We start from the raw sequence: 19320 nt of genomic DNA on the forward strand, positions 1-19320 counted from the left end.
AGGATCACATGCTGTGTACTGCCATGCCAGGCAGAAGGGGTTTCTGCTCTAAGTCTTGAGTGATTCAGAATGAGCATGTGTGTGTGTATGTGTGTGTGTGTGTGTGTGTGTGTGTGTGTGTGTGTGTGTGATCTTCCCAGCATGTATGTACTGTTCAGAAGACAACTGCCAATGGATTTGGGCAAACCAAGCACTACTGAACAGGCAGGAAGTACTGTCTTATCTGTGGGTTGTTGTCCCCCATCTTCTAAGGGGTGGCCCCTACAGCCCCATCCTCTGAATAGTCAGCATATGGGATTACTCTCTCTCCCATCTGTTCTCCCACAGAGCTTTCCCCAGCTGCCAACATTGCAATGCTTGGCACATTCTACTTTGCCTTCTGCAGAGGCTGCAGGTTAGTGTGACTTGTCTATTGTCAATTCTTGAAGGCCAGGAACCTGTTTGGTTCACCTTTGTACCTGCACAGTAAGTACCCGACATGGGCTTTACCTGCAGAGATTTTTACCAACCCCTCTGGTTCCCACCAGGACGCTGGTAAAGAGAACTCCATTATGGGGTTGGGGATTTAGCTCAGTGGTAGAGCGCTTGCCTAGCAAGTGCAAGGCCCTGGGTTCGGTCCCCAGCTCCGGAAAAAAAAAAAAGAGAGAGACCCCCACTGAGGGTTTGTCAACTAAGGAATTTTGAAAGACTGAAGAGGGTGACTGTGAGAAACATTGTCCAAATTTGTTGCAGTAAATACATAAATTGGTGGAACCTTTTTAATCCACTCTAGTGCCGGCACCCGTGGGGCCACATGGTCCTGCAGGATCCTTATCTCAGCAGCTCCATGATGCCCCCAAGTATTCTCTGACCCAGGCAGTCCAAGGGCCATTCCAGCGTGGCACCTTGCCACTCTGGTCCCTGGAATTAGTTCTGGCACCCGTGGAGCTGTATGGAACTAATCATAATTTATCTCTGGTTAGCCAAGGATATACCAAGGATCTAAACAATTGCTCTCTGAGCTTATGTGACTTTGCACATGGGGTTCAAGTGCTGCCTATTCACCTACCAGGGGTTGTAGGGGGGAATTATCCACCAGACTGACTCCCCCAGTTTACCCAAAACTGCTGTAGTTTGGGCACTGGAGGTCTGTGTCACAGAAAACCCTCAGTTCCAGGCAATCTAGAACAAGCTGCTGAGGAAAGCACACAGGTGCCTAATCAGGCCAGAAGACGTGAGCAGAGATGGAAGCCGGCTCTCCTAGCACTGTCTGTTAGAGCATCAGGCCTTTCTGGCTGGTGCTCAACTCCAGAACTAGCTTGTAGGGGGTGGGGCTGATGCTAAGGTGCTGCTCCCCAATTGGTTCTTGATCTGTCAGTAAAGTTGCCAGGGGCTAATTTCTAGGTGGAAGGAATAGGCAGGACTTCTGGGTCCCTGGTGGGGAGGCAAGGAACGGAATGGACTTTTCGTCATGCTTTGGAGGGAGAAATGCCAACCAGCCGTGTGAGATCTCGGGCGGGCAGAGCAGCCACAGGCCACTTCTACAGGCTGAGCTGGGAGTGCTGGGAGGGGCAATGCTGGCCATGGTAGATCAGAGGCATCCAGCAGTTGAGCCAATACGGCAAGTCGAAACTGAACAACTATGTCTGTGTTTTTCATCTGCGGATCCAATATTCTCTGGGCGGGGGCTGGTAGCATGGTCCACCTGGAGTTTAGGCAGGGTAGCAAAAGCTGCATGCTTGGCTAGCTCTTGCAAACTTACAACTCAATGTGGTAAAAGAAAAAGACAGAAGCAAACCCTGAGCCTCAAATTCCATAACACACTCGAGCCAGGCCACCCCTCCTTCCTGGACCTCAGAGCTACTACGAGTTAAGTAAAGGGCTGGACCATAATGGAGCTTCTACACTCTGAAGTACATTCTGAGTGTACAGCAGGCCAATTTTTATTGTCAAAAGGTTTGCCAAGTAGACTGCAAATGCTACATTGTTAGACTTTTTATTACATTTATTTATTATGTATGTGTGATGGGGGAAGGGATGACACAGACCATCGCACATGTTTGGAGATCAGATAATGATTTGCAAAATTTGAATAGTCTCCTTCTACTATGTGGGATCCGAGGGTTGAATTCAGAGCATCAGTTGTGGTAGCAAGCATATTTACCTGCTGAGCCATCTCTCTGGATGTGCAAATGGTATTTTTAATTAATGAAACAGACATTAAAGATCATGGCATATTATATTATATTATAATTATATTAAGAAAGTGTTGTTTGTAAGCGGTGCTTCAGTATGTCACCATGTTGGACCTCAGATGAACTGCATTGCTCAGTGTAAGCCACAGCCCACCTTTAAAGTCAAACACTGGATATACCAAGTGTCCTGCAGGTTCGACATTGGTCTCCTCTCTTTTATTGAAAATAGGTTGGGTTTTTTTCCCTCATATATCCTGGTTTCCCTCCCTCTGCTCCACACACTTCTTCCCCACCTCATCTCCCATCTGAACCACTCCCTTTCTGTCTGCCATTAGAAAACAAACAGGCGTAGCTGGGTATGGTGGCACACACATTTAGTCCCAGCATTCAGGAGGCAGAGGCAGGCAGATCCCTGAATTCAAGACCAGCCTGGTCTGTGGATCGAAAACTAACAAGTGTCTAAGGGATCATAACATAGCATAACATAGCATAGCATAGCATAGCATAGCATAGCATAGCATAGCATAGCATAGCATAATGCTGATTAAAAAACTAACATTAGAATAGGGCAAAATAAAAAAAGGGAAAGAACAAAAGAAAAGACACAAGAAACAGATAAAGATGCAAAGATCCCTCATTCACATACTCAGGAATACCATTAAAACCCTAAATTGGAAACCATAATATATACACAAAGGACCTATAGGGAAGGAGGGGGAGAGACAGAATACACACACACACACACACACACACACACACACACACACACACACACATTCTTAGCCCTAAATGGGAATGGGAATATATATAGATATATATTTTTTAACATATGGAAAAAGAGCCCTGACATGACATTTTGAGACAAAATTATTTTATATTAAGATTCTGTTGAGCTCATTTTCTGTTGGCATCTACTGCTAGACATGGAGCCTTCCCTTAAGAGTAGCTTGTTTCCCCAGGAAGACTCCCTTGTAGGGGTTGGGGATTTGGCTCAGTGGTAGAGCGCTTGCCTAGCAAGCACAAGGCCCTGGGTTCAGTCCCCAGCTCTGAAGAAAAGAAAAGAAAAAAAAAAGACTCCCTTGTAGAAAACTAAATTTTCATTTGGAAATAGTTATCAGAGATAACATGTCAGTTAGGGATACACGCATGTGTCCACTCCTCTTTTCAGCTCTAGGGCACATCTGGGGCAGATCACGCAGCTCCTGTGCACGCTGCCTCAGTCTCTGTGAGCTCACATGTGGTCAATCTGGTTGCTTTAGGGGCCCCGTTCCCTTAGTGTCTTCAATCTATAATGGTGTCCCGCCTGTGAGACACACTAGTACAACGGTGCACGAAGCTTATGGGGGTGACCAGCCAATATGTGATTTGACCAAAGATTTGAGCCCATTCCATGGAACTCATGGAGCCCATTCCAAGAAACTGAGGCTAGAGAGCCCAAGGGCCTAGGTAAAGCCAAATGCTGTTGTTCTGCTAAAGGAACACAGCAGCGAAATGACTAACGACATGCTGCTGTAGTCGTAGATCGGTGCCTTGTTCAGCCATCATCAGAGAAGCCTCCTCTGGCCGCAGGTTGGAACAAACACAGAGACCCACAGCCAGACATTGTGCAGAATGAGAAATTTTCTAACACTCAGCCCTACGTGGGATGTCTCCTAAATCTTCCTCTCAAGGCTCAGGGAACCCTGTGGGAGAGGAGGCAGAAAGAGTATAGAACGTTGCGGTGCTACAGAAGCCATCTTCATTTCTGCCTTACACGTGACACGGAAGCTGGTGAACAGAGTCACATGGCTTCTTCCTAAGAGCCTACTTAGGGGGGTTTTTAAAAAAAAACTTTATTGGGTTCAGTCCCCAGCTCCGAAAAAAAGAACCAGAAAAAAAAACTTTATTTTTTAAAATATTTTTATTTAAAATATAAAAGAAAATTTCATTGATTCTTTGTGAATTGCACATCATGCACCCCAATCCCACTCATCTCCCCGTCCCTTTGTATCTGCCCTTTACCCTTGCAACTTCCCCTCAAAAGGAAAAATCTCATCATGGAAGCTGTAGTGTGTCATAGTGTGTCCCACACTGTATCTTCCTGTCCACACATCCTTACTTACGAATGTTCATTGCAATAAGCCAATGGTGTGCTTTGACGCCTCTGGCTCTGCTACACTCTCCTCTGCTGGATCCTCACCAGAGCTCCTCTCAGCAAACTAGCGGTGAGGCTGCATCCAGAGTTCCACAGACAGTGAGGGGCAGGGCCAGCTCTGCACAGCACTTGAACATCAACATGGTCAGTCCCATGTAGTAGGCCAGACCAGAGATGTCTGCGTGATCTTTGGTGGTAACATGAGCCACAGACATGGACACAGACCCCTGCTGCTGCATGGCTGAGATGGTTTGTATATGCTTGGGCCATGGAGTGACACTATTAGGAGATGTGGCCTTGTTGGAGTGGGTGTGTCAATGTGGGAGTGGGCTTAAAACCCTCACCCTAGCTACCTGGAAGTCAGTATTCTGCTAGCAGGCTTCAGATGAAGATGTAGAACTCTGCCTGGATGCTGCCATGTCCTTGCCTTGATGATGCTGGACTGAACCTCTGATGCTGTAAGCCAGCCCCAGTTAAATCTTGTCCTTAATAAGACTTACCTTGGTCATGGTGTCTATTCACAGCAGTAAAACCCTAACTAAGACAGAAGTTGGGGTTGGGGATTTAGCTCAGTGGTAGAGCGCTTGCCTAGCAAGCACAAGGCCCTGGGTTCAGTCCTCAGCTCCAGAAAAAAAAAAAAAGACAGAAGTTGTACCAGGAGTGGGGTGCTGCTGGGATAGACCTGGCCATGCTTTTGTTTAGAAGAATGTGGATTTGGGGACTTTGGATTTGGAAAGCAGTGGTATGCTTTCTTTAACTGGGGCTTAATGGGACATCCTAGTCGGAATATAAAAGACTTACTGAGAGTAATTGGAACTATGCTGACAGACCTGTCTCAAGAAGTTTCAGTGGAGAAGAATTTCAGTAGGTGGCCTGGAAACTATTTTTGTAGTATTTTGGTGAAGAACATGGTTGGTTTTTGCCCTTGTCTGAAGAATCTACCTGAGGCTAAGGTGAAGAGATTTATATTAATTGCATTGACAAAGGAAGTCTCAGAAAGGTCCAGCAGAGACTTTGTTCTCTGGTTAAGTCTCATGAGAGCATTTTGAATAAGCTTTCTAAGAAAGCTTAGAAAGGAAAAATATAAAATATATGGTTTAAATATTAGAGGCTCCAGGAAGTAGATGGAACTGAAGCTATGTTCTAGGAGAGAGCAGATTAAGGGACTAGGACTTTGGGGCAAGATTGTACCCAGCTAAATTTAGATCCAGGCCTGATGGTACACACTTTTAATCCCTGGAAATAAAGCCAAACAGATCTCAAAGTTCAAGGCCAGCCTGGGACAGAGCAAGTTCTATGTGAAGAAAAGCTCAAATCAAGGTGTAGTAATACACACCTTTAATCTCAGCATTGATTAAGTAATAGAATAAGTGGGGGGCCAAGGTCATGTTTCAGACCCAAAAACCAGCAGAACACGGCAGCTTCAGCCATGTGGCTCTGGCTTTGGAGTGAAAAATAGAAGGAACTACTGGGACAATTGATGCTGGTCAGCTGGAGTTACGAAATTAGTGGTGATTAAGAAGAACTGAGATGAACTCTTCTGGGAAGTGGTTGGTTTGTTTGTTTGTTTGTTTGTTTGTTTGTTTGTTTGTTTTGAGAGCACAAAGAAGCTGTGTTCCAGACATAGCCAAGGTTGTACCTCATGCTGCAGCTGTACTTGGTAATGTGTAAGAGTCACCCAGGTGGTACTGGTTTTGAAGCATGAAGGGATCATGGAGAGCAACGGAGGCCTGGCTCTGTGAGAGATCATGGAAGGCCATTGATTGGTAAAGGTGCAACCTCAGTTGTAGTTGACAGTCCAGGACTGAAGGGGTCATGCAAAGGATTTGAGGCTCAGCACCATGAAGAGAGCCTGTGGGAAGCTACTGGTGAAGCCTAGTTACAGCAGAAGACTCCAGTGTATTGCAGATGCCAGTGCTGTGTGCTAGTCACCAAGAACAGCAGTGACAAAGGACTGGATCAACCTGAGCTTAGAGTATTACAGAGGGCAGAGCTGGAGAAATGACCGAAGCCCTTTGGAGGAGCCCAGAAGTTCATGTGTGGATCCCAGACATTGAAACAAGAAGCTGTAACACTGAAATTGCCTTAGAGTCTCCAAGATTTTCTAGATGCCAGAGCCATAGGATACTTGCTGAGGAAAGCTGCTAACAGGGAGTGGAACCAGCCCAGGAACAGTTGCCGTCAACAAAGATGAAAAAAGGAGGTGGAGATCTGAAAACTGCTTTGACATCAGACACGGAGATGCAGAGTTTGGAGTCTGGCCAGCTGGTTTCCTGTCTTGCTTTGGGGATTACAGTTAAGGGATTGGATGGATCTCAGAAGAGACTTTGAACTTTGGACTTTTAACATTATTGAGGCTGCTACAGACTATGGGGGCTTTAGAAGTTGGACTAAATGTACAGTTTGTTATGCTATGGCTATGGATGGCCCCCATATGCTCATGTGTTTGATCAAGTCTATGGGAGCCAGGGAGTAGAATGTGATGGTTTGTATATGCTTGGCCCAGGGAGTGGCACTATTAGGAGGTGTGGCCCTGTTGGAGTAGGTGTGCCACTGTGGGTGTGGGCTTAAAACCCTCACCCTAGTTACCTGGAAGTCATGATTCTGCTAGCAGCCTTCAGATGAAGATGTAGAACTCTCAGCTCCTCCTGCACTATGCCTGCCAAGTTCCTGCCTTGATGATGCTGGACTGAATCTCTGATTCTGCAGCCAGCTCCAGTTAAATGTTGTCCTTTATAAGACTTGCCTTGGTCATGGTGTCTCCTCACAGCAGTAAACCCTAAGATAATGGCCATGCACCCAGACACAGGCTTCAGTAGCAGCATGGGCTGAGACCTCACCATGGCCTCAGGTGGCATCCGTATGTCGCCAGCTGGCTCTCTTCATGATGCTCTGTTTCATTTCTCTTTGTCTCCCGTCTCTGCACCACGTACATGTACATCATAACAGTTCCTGCTACGGGCAGGCTGTGTAGTATCAGGTTGGCCTCTGGGTTTCTTCTGCCTGCCTATGCCAAGTGGCAGCAGGTGGGCCTCTGGAACACTTATTTTATTATATACTGGCTTCTGGTTATTTTTTGCAACTTTTTCCTTTCTTTTTTGTTGTTGTTTGGTTGGTTTTGTTTTTCAAGACATGGTTTCTTCATGTAACCCTGGCTGTCCTAGAACTCACTCTGTAGACCAAGCTGGCCTTGAACTCACAGAGATCTGCCTCCTTCTGCCTCCCAGTATTGGGATTAAAAGCATGAATACCATCACCCATCACAACTTTTTTCAAATAATAAAAATTATTGTAAAGACCCCTCAAGAAATGTTACAATTGGCCTGTTCACAGAATCTCAGCTCACTATCAATAAACATTAAATTCCAATTCACCCATAACTATGTCTGTGGAGTCATCTCTGATAAATAAGGAGCCCAGGCTCTGTGACTCTCCCAGGCAGCAAGAGAACAGTCTCTTGAATTCTGGTGAGAATTTAGACAGCCCAGAGAAGGTTACAGTCCTATGGAGGCAAACTTAGTAAGGTGAAACACTGGCTTGGGGGACAATTTGCTTCAATGTTGGGAGAAATGGATACATAACAACAAAGCAAAAGTCAGGAGAAGATGCAGTTATCAACAGTTACACACTAACTGCAGTCACTTTCTGAGAAATTAAAGAGTTGGAATGGCAGGGCCGTGTGGGTTATGCCTTTAATACCAGCACTCAGTGGCAGAGGCAGGTGGATCTCTGAATCTGAGGCCAGCCTGATTTACAGATCAAGTTCCAGGACAGCAAGGACTACACAAAGAAACACCTTCTTGACAAACTAAAGCAAACAAATAAAAACATAAATAAATAAATAGATAGATAGATAGATAGATAGATAGATAGATAGATAGAAAGTGATGTCGCTTTTCCAAAGTATAAAAAAATACTGTCCTTGCTGCTTGCTTAAGACCCAAGTTAGTTCCAAGAACCCACCTGTAACTGTAGATTTTACACCCTCTTCTTGTCTGTGAGGGTAGACACTGTACACACACACACACACACACACACACACACACACACACACAATCACACACATACAGTCACACAAATATACATAATTAATAATAAAAATAGTCTTTTAAAAACAGGCAAAACCGAAGTTTTTTGCTTTTTTTTTTTTTTTTTGTTCACAGTGGAACCCAAATGTTGGGCTCCCTCAGGGGCAGGGCTGGTCACAGGATGAGCTCAGCCCAGATGAAGGCACCTGAGCCCCTGAAGCCATATCCCACACAGAGGGACATGTACCCGGGAACAAGGAAAGCGCTCTTGGGAGCTCATTGCCTGGATGCTGCCGGGACTTCTGGCTAACCCGCTGAGCAGGGTGGTGTATACAAACAATTGACTGTGCTAGTTGGGGCTTGTTACTTTGGAAAAACAGGGTGTATGGAAAGGACACACATGCTTGCAGTCCCACACCAAACTGAGCAATCAGGTGTCAACGGCGAGAGGAATGCCAACTGCTCGGCTCTGGCTAGTCTCTTCCTCTTTGTATTTCTCATGTTTCTTGACTCTAGACAGAAACCAAATAAACCAAACAAACGTGCAGAACTAGCAGCCAAGTTTCTTGTGGACTTTAGCGGCTGATGCTAGGCTCTCTCCCCGCTCAGGTCTCCTAGCTGAACGTGCTTCCCTCCCTCTAGGATAAGGATGACTTCAGGTCAAACTTGTCTCCATCAGCTGCTGCTGGGGAAAAACTTCACGGTCAAGTGAGGCAAACGAAGTGAGGGCAGGCAAGTGCCACCAACCCAGGGATCCTGAAGCTTCAGGAGGTCTCCACGGCAGGGGACAGGCACCACTCCCAGGAGACGCAAGTCCTTCGGGCAACTTGGCATCCAACTTCCAGAAGAGTGAAGTAACAAATACCAGCATGGAGTCTGGAGCAAGAGAACAATGCAGGTGCCCAGTGAATAAAACTGGGGCATCATGGAAGGTGTCATTACAGGAAAAAGATCGCAGTAGCTGGATGTGGGGCACAGAGGGAGGGAGGCACAGAGACTCATCTAAATAACCACCTTTCCTGCTAAGTCCCAGAACAGAGCCCGATAAGATAGGCAATTGATGAAGATAGCCTGGCTGTCTAATCCATTAACTCGGCATTTTATTTAGCCAGCCCAGGTCTGCGGAGGGTTTACAGGAGTAGAAACTGGATAGGCATTCACAAAGGCAAGGGATACAAGCCCCTCAGCAAAAAAATCACCTCAAGAGCTCATTTAAAAACGCAGACCCAGGACTCCCCAGGAAACACAAGGAAGCCTAACCTCTTAGCTAGGGTCCAGAACACTACACAACTATGGGGTGCAGGACATATTGTGCTATTGGGGACAATTTTGGAATATTGGGTTCTGCCCTAAACAGGGCAGTGTTCGCTTTTCTCGAGTCGAACCAAATGTAGGTAACGAGAGGACTCGCTTGAAAACCTCCTCTATGATTTATCCCACTGCGCAGAAAGATGAGATTCGCCGGTGAGTTATCTCACGCCCTACCTCGGGTGAGTTATCTCACGCCTGTCCACCACAGCCCACTGGCTTCCCTAGACTGTTCCCACCCCAGCCCCAGCTGCAGTCCCAGTTCTGATGCAATTGCAATGGCCAGACCTCAGCCCCACCCTCTACCCACTGTGGCTGTAATTAGGCCATCCTTTCCATACCTGCAGCCAGAGCTCACGTGTCCCTGAGCCTTATTATTCGCTCAAAGTGCGCCAAAGCTTGACGCGGAAGGGCCACAAAATCTCCAAGAGCCAGGATCTTCCCTGCCCCCTGACACACTGACCTAAGCCGTAAGAATACCGTCTGGCCTTCATTTCACACACTCGTTTCTTCTTCATTGAGAAATAAAGATCTATCAAGTATCAGTCTACAGAGATTGGACTCCCAGGAAACGTTCACTTTTCAGCAAGAGCTCAGTATTGGCATTTGCTGTTGTTGTTTGGTTTTGCCTATTGTCACTTTAAGGATAATTTCTAATGGCATTTACATATAAAGTTAGCAATTAAATACATACTCACTTAGTTTGAATGGTATCATATTATAAGGAAAACAAATGGTCGAAAATAAGGTTAAATGCATCTAAGTCTTTAGCATGCTCAGTCGTTTGGTATCTAAACAGGCTAGAAGGAATCGTGTAGCACTCAGAACCATAGAACAATGATGTTCATGGGACACAGTTTGAATCTCCTGACTTTATCAACGTTCTTTTATTGTGAGCATAGCAATCAAGGAACAATAGAGTTTCTATTCCTCATTCTAGAAATTATGCAATTAGAAGCTTAGCACAGATGTCCAGGACACCATGAAGCTGCCTTTCTCAATGAACAAAACAGACCCAGGCTTACCAAGCTGCCTCATTGAAACTGTGGTTTCGGGAGTGCAGGAGGGATAAACTTGACTAAGACAGCTGGCTATTCTAAACTCACTGCTGTAGCAGACAACCTCTGTGCTAGCACTTGACCCCCAAGGCCAGGGACAGTACTAAACTGGCCCATCGCCACATCCTCCTACTGTCATGATCAACCTGACCCTAGCTTCAAGACAACAACAGTGTCTACCATGTAAGCTCGTGTAACTTCCTGGTGTAATGTTGGCTTTGCTCTTTGGACGTCCTTGATACACAGACACTATACTAGTACCATGCTTAAGGAATGTTTGCTGCATGCTGGCCACCTTGATGACACTTTTTCAATAACACTTTCAGACTAGCCCCCTCCAGGATGCTCTGCCATTGAGCTGTGTGGCCCAGCCCTTCTTATGTTTATATTTTTATTATTTTGAGATAGGATCTCATTAAGTTGCCCAGATTACTTTTTTCTTTTTATTACATTGGGTTTTTTTTCATTTTATTTTATTTATTCACTTTACATCCCACTCACTGTCCCTCCTCCCGGTCACCCCCTCCAATAATCCTTCCCTTCTTCCTCCCTCCCCTTGTCCTCTGAGAGGGTGGAGGCTCCCCTGGGGATCCCTCCAACCCTGGCACATCAAGTGTCTGAAGGGCTAGGCTCATCCTTTCTTACACTGGTGATCCTCCTGTCTCAGCCTCCCCAGTGGCTAGAAATACCTGCCTGGACCATGGATTCGTTTTTTAATCTAGACAACCCTATGATCATTCTTTTTCTCCTTAAAAACAAAGTTTTATACTCTGTTCAAGCAAAAAAAAAAAAAAAAGGGGGGGGGTGGAGGGCTCTGCTAATGTTATAGAATCCAAGCCTGGATCCCAGTGACAACACACACAAGGAAGGGGCTGTCAGCCTGCTTATCTCTGCAAGTCCTGCGCCCTCCTCAACTCACCTCTCTGCTGAATATCCCCCAGCCTGATTTCCTATGGGTGGTCTGCACTGTTAGCTCTCCCAGTATGAGAGGAAACCAGGCTCAGCTGGTACTGCACTCCTTGATCTCAGTGATCGCAGTGTAGAGCTCACCCTGCCGCCATCTCAAAGCCACTGCACACTTTCTGCAGGGGAGGTAAGTGGCCCTGCTGCTGCAGAGCTGGCACCTGCCTTGGGGTTACCATCACCATCAGCTTCCTCAGAATTTCCCCCTCTTTCCGAAAAAGAAGAAATGTCATGGGGCCCCTTGTCTCAGTCTCAGCCTTAACAGCATTAGATCTCGGACTTCAGCGGAAGTCTCTGGTCCTTTGGTTATGCTGGCTTCCTGTTTCTTTTTTTTTTTTTTTGGTCTTCCGGAGCTGAGGACCAAACCCAGGGCCTTGTGCTTGCTAGGCAAGCACTCTACCACTGAGCTAAATCCCCAACCCCTTCTGTCTCTTTTCTTCTTGAGCTCCTTTCTCTCTCTCTCTCTCTCTCTCTCTCTCTCTCTCTCTCTTTTTAGATTTATTTATTTTATGTATGCAAGCACACAGTAGCTGTCTTCGGGCATTGGACCCCATCACAGGTGGTTGTGAGTCACCATGTCGTGGCTGGGAATTGAACTCAGGACTTCTGGAAGAGCAACCAGTGTTCTTCACCGCTGAGCCATCTCTCCAGCCCCCGTTTTGTTTTATTTCAAAATGACTTTTCTTTTTTAATTTTAAAGGTTGGTTTATTGTTATGTGTATGAGTTTTGCCTTCATTTATGTATGTGCACCTTCTGCTTGCCAGGAGTTAGAGATGGTTGTGAGCTACCATGGGAATCAACCTGGGTCCTCTGCAAGCCCATCGAGTGCTCCTAACCAATGAGGCCCCTCGGAATTCAGTTATGGTGTTAGAACTGCATTTCAAGGGTACCATGTGCCCAGGAGGGTTTCTGCTTCCTAACAAGCGCTCCACCCCACAGGCTTGCATTAATTCATGTAACAACAGCACTGTTGGGAGCAGCCTTGAGATGGCGAAAGCAGCCTTCAAGTTAAAAAGCAATTGTGTTCTAGCCTTATGCTAAAATAATAAACAATAGTCTTCAGGTTAAAAAGCAGTTGTAGAGGTTGGGAATTTAGCTCAGTGGTAGAGTGCTTGCCTAGCAAGCACAAGGCCCTGGGTTCGGTCCCCAGCTCCGGAAAAAAAAAAAAAGCAATTTTATTTTAGCCTTATGATAGAACAAAAAGCAATAGCCTTAGGTTAGATCAAAGCAGCACCTGCAGCTCTACATAAATTCAATAGATAGCATAAATCTAGGTGTCAGATCACTGAGTACCAGTGGTCAGGCACTGATGGTCAGGTCACTAAGCAACCCACCCTGCTGTTCCCCCGCTTGGCCGATTTACCCAGCCAATATCCTGGTTATCAAGCCAGGCCCATTCTTTTGTGGTCACCCAACCCCTCCCCACATTTTGCTTCTACCAGTATATCTTCAGCCTGAGAAAAATTAAAAATTGTCAGCTTGATCAGACTTCTTGACTTGCTGTCCGTTCTTTGCGTCTCTTGTCCCCCATTCTCTCCTAGGTGAACCCCAGACCCTGGTCGACTGCCGTGCGGGTCGGGGCACAGCACCAGAAGAGAAAATGTTTTATCCCTATTTTCAGTCTAAGGAAACTGAGGCATAGTGAGGTTAGCTAGCCTGCCTGGAGTCCTACCTGACAGATAGCAGAGCAGGCTTTCCGATTCCGTGTAGACCTCCAGCCATAGTCCAAAAACTCCACTGTCTTCATCAATTTGCGCAGCTGTAATCAAGCACCAGACGCTGAGAGACTTGTCAACAACAGAAATGTATTCATGGTTCTGCAGGCTCAAAGTTTACGAACAGGGTGCTAGCATACCAGCCTCTACTTTACTCTGCAATACAAAAACAAAACAAAAAACAAAAAGCAAAAACCAATCTAACTATAAATCCATAGACCCTAAGGCATTGCACGCTCCAAAAAGAATGGCCAATCAGATCTCCTCGTATTTCACACCCCAACAATAGTGGCCAATCAGATCTCCCCGTATTGCCCTATCCAACAGTAGTGGTCAATCAATCAGATCTCCTCAAGTCAGGGGCCTAGCCACTCAGGGAGAACTTTCTAAAGCTTTCTCCAAGTTGCTGAACAACTGCCTCACTGGAGGAGTAATTTACATCAACCAAGAGAATAGCTCGAGAAAGTACCTCGCTGGGGGAAGGCTGCACCAAAACACATACAGATAACCTGCAAATGACAAATGAACCACAGCCCATCACCAACCAAAACCACAGCCTGTGGCAACCATTCAACAGGAAGCACCTACTGGAATTCAGGATGACATGCGCAACCGTGCTGTGGTAGATCCCAGGTCATCTGCTTTGACATGCAGATACAAAGTCATTCATTACCACTGCTGCTTCCTGTGACCTGGGACCAAGGCACTTTTTCCCTCCACACATTAATAGGAAACAAAATATTTGTTGGCTTTTCATATCAGGACCTTAAAAATTATTTGCTTTTTCCATTTCGTTTTATAAAACACATTGACATAAGACAATATCGGAGTATTGGCGGGGGTTGGGGTATCCCCTTACCAATGGCACTATCAAAGCTACCGGGGTAGTCTGAGTAAGAAATACCTCCCATATTCTTGGGCATTGGAATTTCTGGTCCCCCGTTGGTGGTGCTGGAGGAGACTTAAGTGGTACAGCCTTGCTGGAGGAGGTATGGGGGGGGGGGGGCCTTTGAGATGAAAAGCATCGCACCTCTTCCTGGGCACTCTGCTTTGTGCTTATGGTTGAGACGTGGGCTCTTAGTTTCCTGCTCCTGCCTCCGTGCCTGACGCTTGCTGGCGTGCTTCCCCACCGTGATGGACTCTTAATCCTTTGGAACCATAAGCTGAAATAAACTCTTCCTTCTCTAAGTAAGTTTTGGCTGTAGTATTTTAACACAGCAACAGGAAAATAACTAACTACCTTAACAAACTACATCTCCATGTTACTTTTACAAAATGAAAATCACAATTTAGACATGACCTGCTTGTCTCCTAATTTCAAGTACCTGGTAAGCATTTTCTCCTGTTACAAGCTTCATAATAGTAGCGTCTTACAGGTGTGTATGTTTCCAGATTGTTGGTTCTAAATTAGTAAGTCCTTTCCCTAATGTTTATCCAGGTGGGAAGAGTCACTGCATGTTGGAACAAAGTCAAAGAAGCTTCCAGTAGTCGGGAGTTCTAGTCAGAGAACAATTGCTATAAAACCTTATAGACTGAGCCGGAGAGATGGCTCAGCAGTTAAGAGTACTGACTGTTCTTCCAAAGGACCTAGGTTCAATTCCCAGCACTACACAGCAGCTTATAACTATAAGTTATTCCAGTTCCAGGGGAGCCTGACACCCTCACACAGACAGACATGCAGGCAGAGCATCGGTGTACATAAAATAAAAATAGATAATAAAATTAAAGTAAATAAACATATAGATTCCCCTGGAAGCAAGAGACCAGGCCAGTGAGAATGAGCTTGTGCTGAAGAGGTATGTGGAGCTCACAGGAACTTCCAGGAACTAATTCCAGCAGCCCAGGCCAGGATGAAAGGAAGGAGGTAACCAAACTCAGGTACAAATAAGTAAACAGGCAGACCAAGGAACAAAGGACTGTTACAAGACCAATTTTGCCCAGAATTCATTATATTTAATATTATTCATCTTGGGTCATGGAAGCAACAGTTCAGTGGTTCCTGAACTCCATCACCCACACGGAGTTCACAACCGTTTATAGCTCCAGTTCCAGGGATCTGAGACTCCTCCTCACTTCTGAAGACACCAGGCACACACATGGTATACATACAAACATATAGGCAAAACTCATATACATAAAATAGAAATATAAATCTAAAACGTTAAAAAAAATAGTATTTATCTTGCCCCTTTAAGTTTCTAATACTGCTTTAAATTCAAATTCTTCCCCTCAGCCCCCAGAGTACCGGAACAACCAACTTGTGCCAATGTACTTCTCCTTATGGGTAGCATTTAAACATTTAACACGAACAAAATATATTTCTTCCAAAATAACCTTAATCATTATATTTTTATTCAATGACAGAAGAATAAATATACATGTTTTTTTTTAAGATTTATTTATTTATTATATATAAGTACACTGTAGCTGTCTTCAGACACACCAGAAGAGGGCATTGGATCTCTTTACAGATGGTTGTGAGCCACCATGTGGTTGCTGGGAATTGAACTCATGACCTCTGGAAGAGCAGTCAGTGCTCTTAACCGCTGAGCCATCTCTCCAGCCCAATATACATGTTTTTAACAAAAGAAGAAAGAACTTCAGTGCTAAGGCTGTAGCTCAAAGGTAGAATAAAGTTGTCTAGCTTTCACAGAGCCCTTGGTTCTACCTGCAATACTGAAAAACAAGAACAAAACAACAATCCTGCCACCAAATGCAGTGAGTTATCTCAGATACACAGATCTCTTAGGGTTGGCAAGGAATTAGGGGATTGAGAAAGGAAGCGAGTCTAAAACAGGAACCTTAAACTTTAAATGCTAACATTTCTGAAAGCAGTCCTTAAAGTGTTCTAGCACTGACTAGTAAACGTCAGACCATGGGAGGAACTTAGGTGCCCAAAGTAGCCACAACACTATAAAGGTAAACCCATGGCAGTGAAAGGGATTAGTGGCGCCTTCCTGTCCCAAAGCTAACAAAAGGTGGCCACTAAACTAGTGTCATAAGTGCAGTCAGCTCATCTCCCCTCAAACCTGCATCCCCAGTTTCAGACCACACAAAACTGCCTCTAACTGCAAAGTGGAAACCAACAATGACAGGAAGCTGCTAATTGCTTCCTCCCTGGTGCATTGTGGGAAGGGAGTGGAGTAGTGTTCCCAATCAAGGCCCCCACCACAGGCACCAGGACCAATGTGATTTCATGCCCACTTCGATTTTACAGAGGAGGAGGGAGAGGAGGATTAGCAGGAGGAGGAAGACAAGGAGGAGGGGAAGGAGGAGGGGAAGGAGAAGCAGGGAGAAGGGGGAGTAGGAGGAAGACAACAACGGAAGACTCAGGACACCTAGCTCCTTATTCTCTCTGGTGTGCCCACTTTGACACCCCAAGATATGTCTCTTTTTGTTTTATTGAAGCTCGTTGACCCTTCCCTGAGTGTCAGCCTCACCCTGTGGGAAAGCATTCTTGAGGAGACATGGCTAACTTTAAGCCACCTCACCCAAGGATGGAATGATTGATTCGTTCATTCTCTCACAGTAGATCTTTATCCCTAACCCAGAAGCATATACTACTAATGCATTCTCTAGAATTCTCTGTGTATGTGCCTATGTATTCTCACCTCTTTTATTGTTTATGCAAGCGGCAACATACACTGTACACACTTGTCATTTTCTTTGTTGTTTTCAAGACAGGGTTTCTGTGTAACTCCAGCTGCCCCGGAACTCCCTCTACAGACCAGGCTAGCCTCAACCCCAGGGATCTGCCTGCCTCTGCCTCCTGTGTGCTAGGGTAAAAATGTGCACCAACATTGCCCAGCATACTCATTCTCACTTGACCTCAGACCTCAGACCAATCCATCTCAGTATGAATAGCCCACATTACAGTTCTTTAAAAAGCTACACAACTTTCTGCTACGTCAAAGAGCTATCACACATTGAATCATTTCCCTATCAAGAGACATGATTTTTTCTGTTTTTTCTTTTGTGTGCCCATCTTAAAAATGAGGTTATAGGGGTTGGGGATTTAGCTCAGTAGTAGAGCGCTTGCCTAGGAAGCGCAAGGCCCTGGGTTCGGTCCCCAGCTCCGAAAAAAAAGAACCAAAAAAAAAAAAAATGAGGTTATAAGCATTCCTCTTTTTGTTCGTTTCTTTGTCATTTGGTTTGGTTTGATTCTTTCGAGTCAGGTCTTCTCAGTATAACCCTGACTGTCCTGAAACTCACTCTGTACACTAGACTGGTCTTGAAGTCAAAGAGATAAGCCTGCCTCTGCCTCCTGAGTGCTGAGATTAAAGGCATTTGCCATTGCATGCATAAGTGTTGTTCTTATTTTAAATTATTACTATTTTCATTTATGGGAGGGGGAGGACATGCTGTTGCTATGATCAAGGAGGCCAGAAGAGGGTATCAGATTTGTTGAAACTAGAGTTAAGGCGATTGTGAGGCCAGAACCAAACTCTAGGCCTCTGAAAGAGGAACGAGCCTTTTCACATAGACTCAGGGCAATTAGAAGTATTGGATTTCCTGTATAATTTTAATTTTTTTTTTTTTTTTGGAGCTGGGAACCGAACCCAGGGCCTTGCGCTTGCTAGGCAAGTGCTCTACCACTGAGCCAAATCCCCAACATAATTTTAATTTAATGTAAAATTTTATTTTTAGTAAAATAACTTGTATGGATTCCAAAAAGACTTATGTCAAATTTTAATGCTTCATTTATGATTTTAAATAATTTATTTATTTTTATTTTATATGCATTGGTGTTTTGCCTGCATGAATGTCTGTGTGAAGGCGTCAGATCTTGGCATTACAGACAGTTGTGAACTGCCATGTGGGTGCTGGGAATTGAACCTGGGTCCTCTGGAAGAATAGTCAGTGCCCTCAACTGAAGATCCATCTCTTCAGCCCCTATTTCTGATGTTTAAAAAAAGATTTATGAAGATGGCTTATCTGAAGTTAAGAGATAGAGAGATGGCTCAGAGGTTAAGAACACTGACTGCTCTTCCAGAGGACCACACTGGATTCCTATACCCACATGGCTGCTCACAGCTGTCTGTAATTCCAGTTGCAGGGGATCCAATGTCTTCTACTGGCCTCCGAGGGCACCAAGTATGCAAGTGGTACACGGGCATACATACAGGCAAAACACCCATATACATAAAGAAACTTACTTTAAAAAGACTTAGTGAGTGTCCTTTAATATTTATTTTTTATGTGTCTGTGTGTTTTCCTACATGCATGTTTGTGCACCATGTTAGTGCAGTGCCTGTGGAGGCAAGAAGAGCACAGTGGGGCCCCTGGAACTGAAGTTATAAATGGTTGTGAGCCACCGTATAGGTAACTCGGGTCCTCTGCAAGAGCAACCAGTGCTCCTAACCACTGAGCCAGCTCTCCAACCCTGTGTTCGGTTTTTGTTTTTTGCTTTTTGTCTGTTTGATTTGCTTTTACTTATTCACTTTATATCTCATTCACTGCCCCACACCTAGTCACCCCCTGTCCCACATTCCCCTCCCTATTTTCTCTGAATGGTGGGGGACCCCCTGGCTCTCCCCCCCACACACCTCAAGTCTCTGGGAGGCTAGGTGCTTCCTCACCCCCTGAGGCCAGCTAAGGCAGCCCAGCTAGAAGAACATATCCCACAGACAGGCAACAGCTTTTGGGATAGCCCCCACTCCAGTTGTTCCAGACCCACATGAAGGCCAAGCTGCACATCTGCTATATAAGTGTGGGGAGGCCGGGGTCCAGCCTGTATGCTCTTTGGTTGGTGGTTCAGACTCTGAGAGCCCCAAGGGGCCAGGTTAGTTGATTCTGTTGGTCTTCCTGTGAAGTTCCTATCCCCTTCAGGCCCACAATCCTTCCTCCTAATCTTCCACAAGACTCCCCAAGCTCCATCCACTGTTTGGCTGTGCCGTCTGCATCTGACTGAGTCAGCTGCTGAGTGGAGCCTCTCAGAG

At 45.4% G+C, this 19320-nt stretch overlaps 1 long non-coding RNA gene across 2 annotated transcripts; it reads right to left on the reverse strand.

Moving 5' to 3' along the window:
- Positions 1-8804: 8804 nt before the first annotated feature.
- On the reverse strand, positions 8805-17409 carry LOC120102270 (uncharacterized). 2 transcript variants are annotated; one of them, XR_005503568.2, is made up of 2 exons: positions 13339-17409; positions 8805-9212 (listed from the first exon to the last, which is right to left on the reverse strand). It is a non-coding gene; the product is annotated as an uncharacterized LOC120102270 (long non-coding RNA). The 2 variants fall into 2 exon arrangements; XR_005503567.2 differs by lacking the exon at positions 13339-17409 and adding an exon at positions 11622-12022.
- Between the last annotated feature and the right edge of the window lie 1911 nt (positions 17410-19320).

The sequence above is a fragment of the Rattus norvegicus genome, chromosome 4 (assembly GCF_036323735.1).
Source record: "Rattus norvegicus strain BN/NHsdMcwi chromosome 4, GRCr8, whole genome shotgun sequence".
Lineage (NCBI taxonomy): Eukaryota > Metazoa > Chordata > Mammalia > Rodentia > Muridae > Rattus > Rattus norvegicus.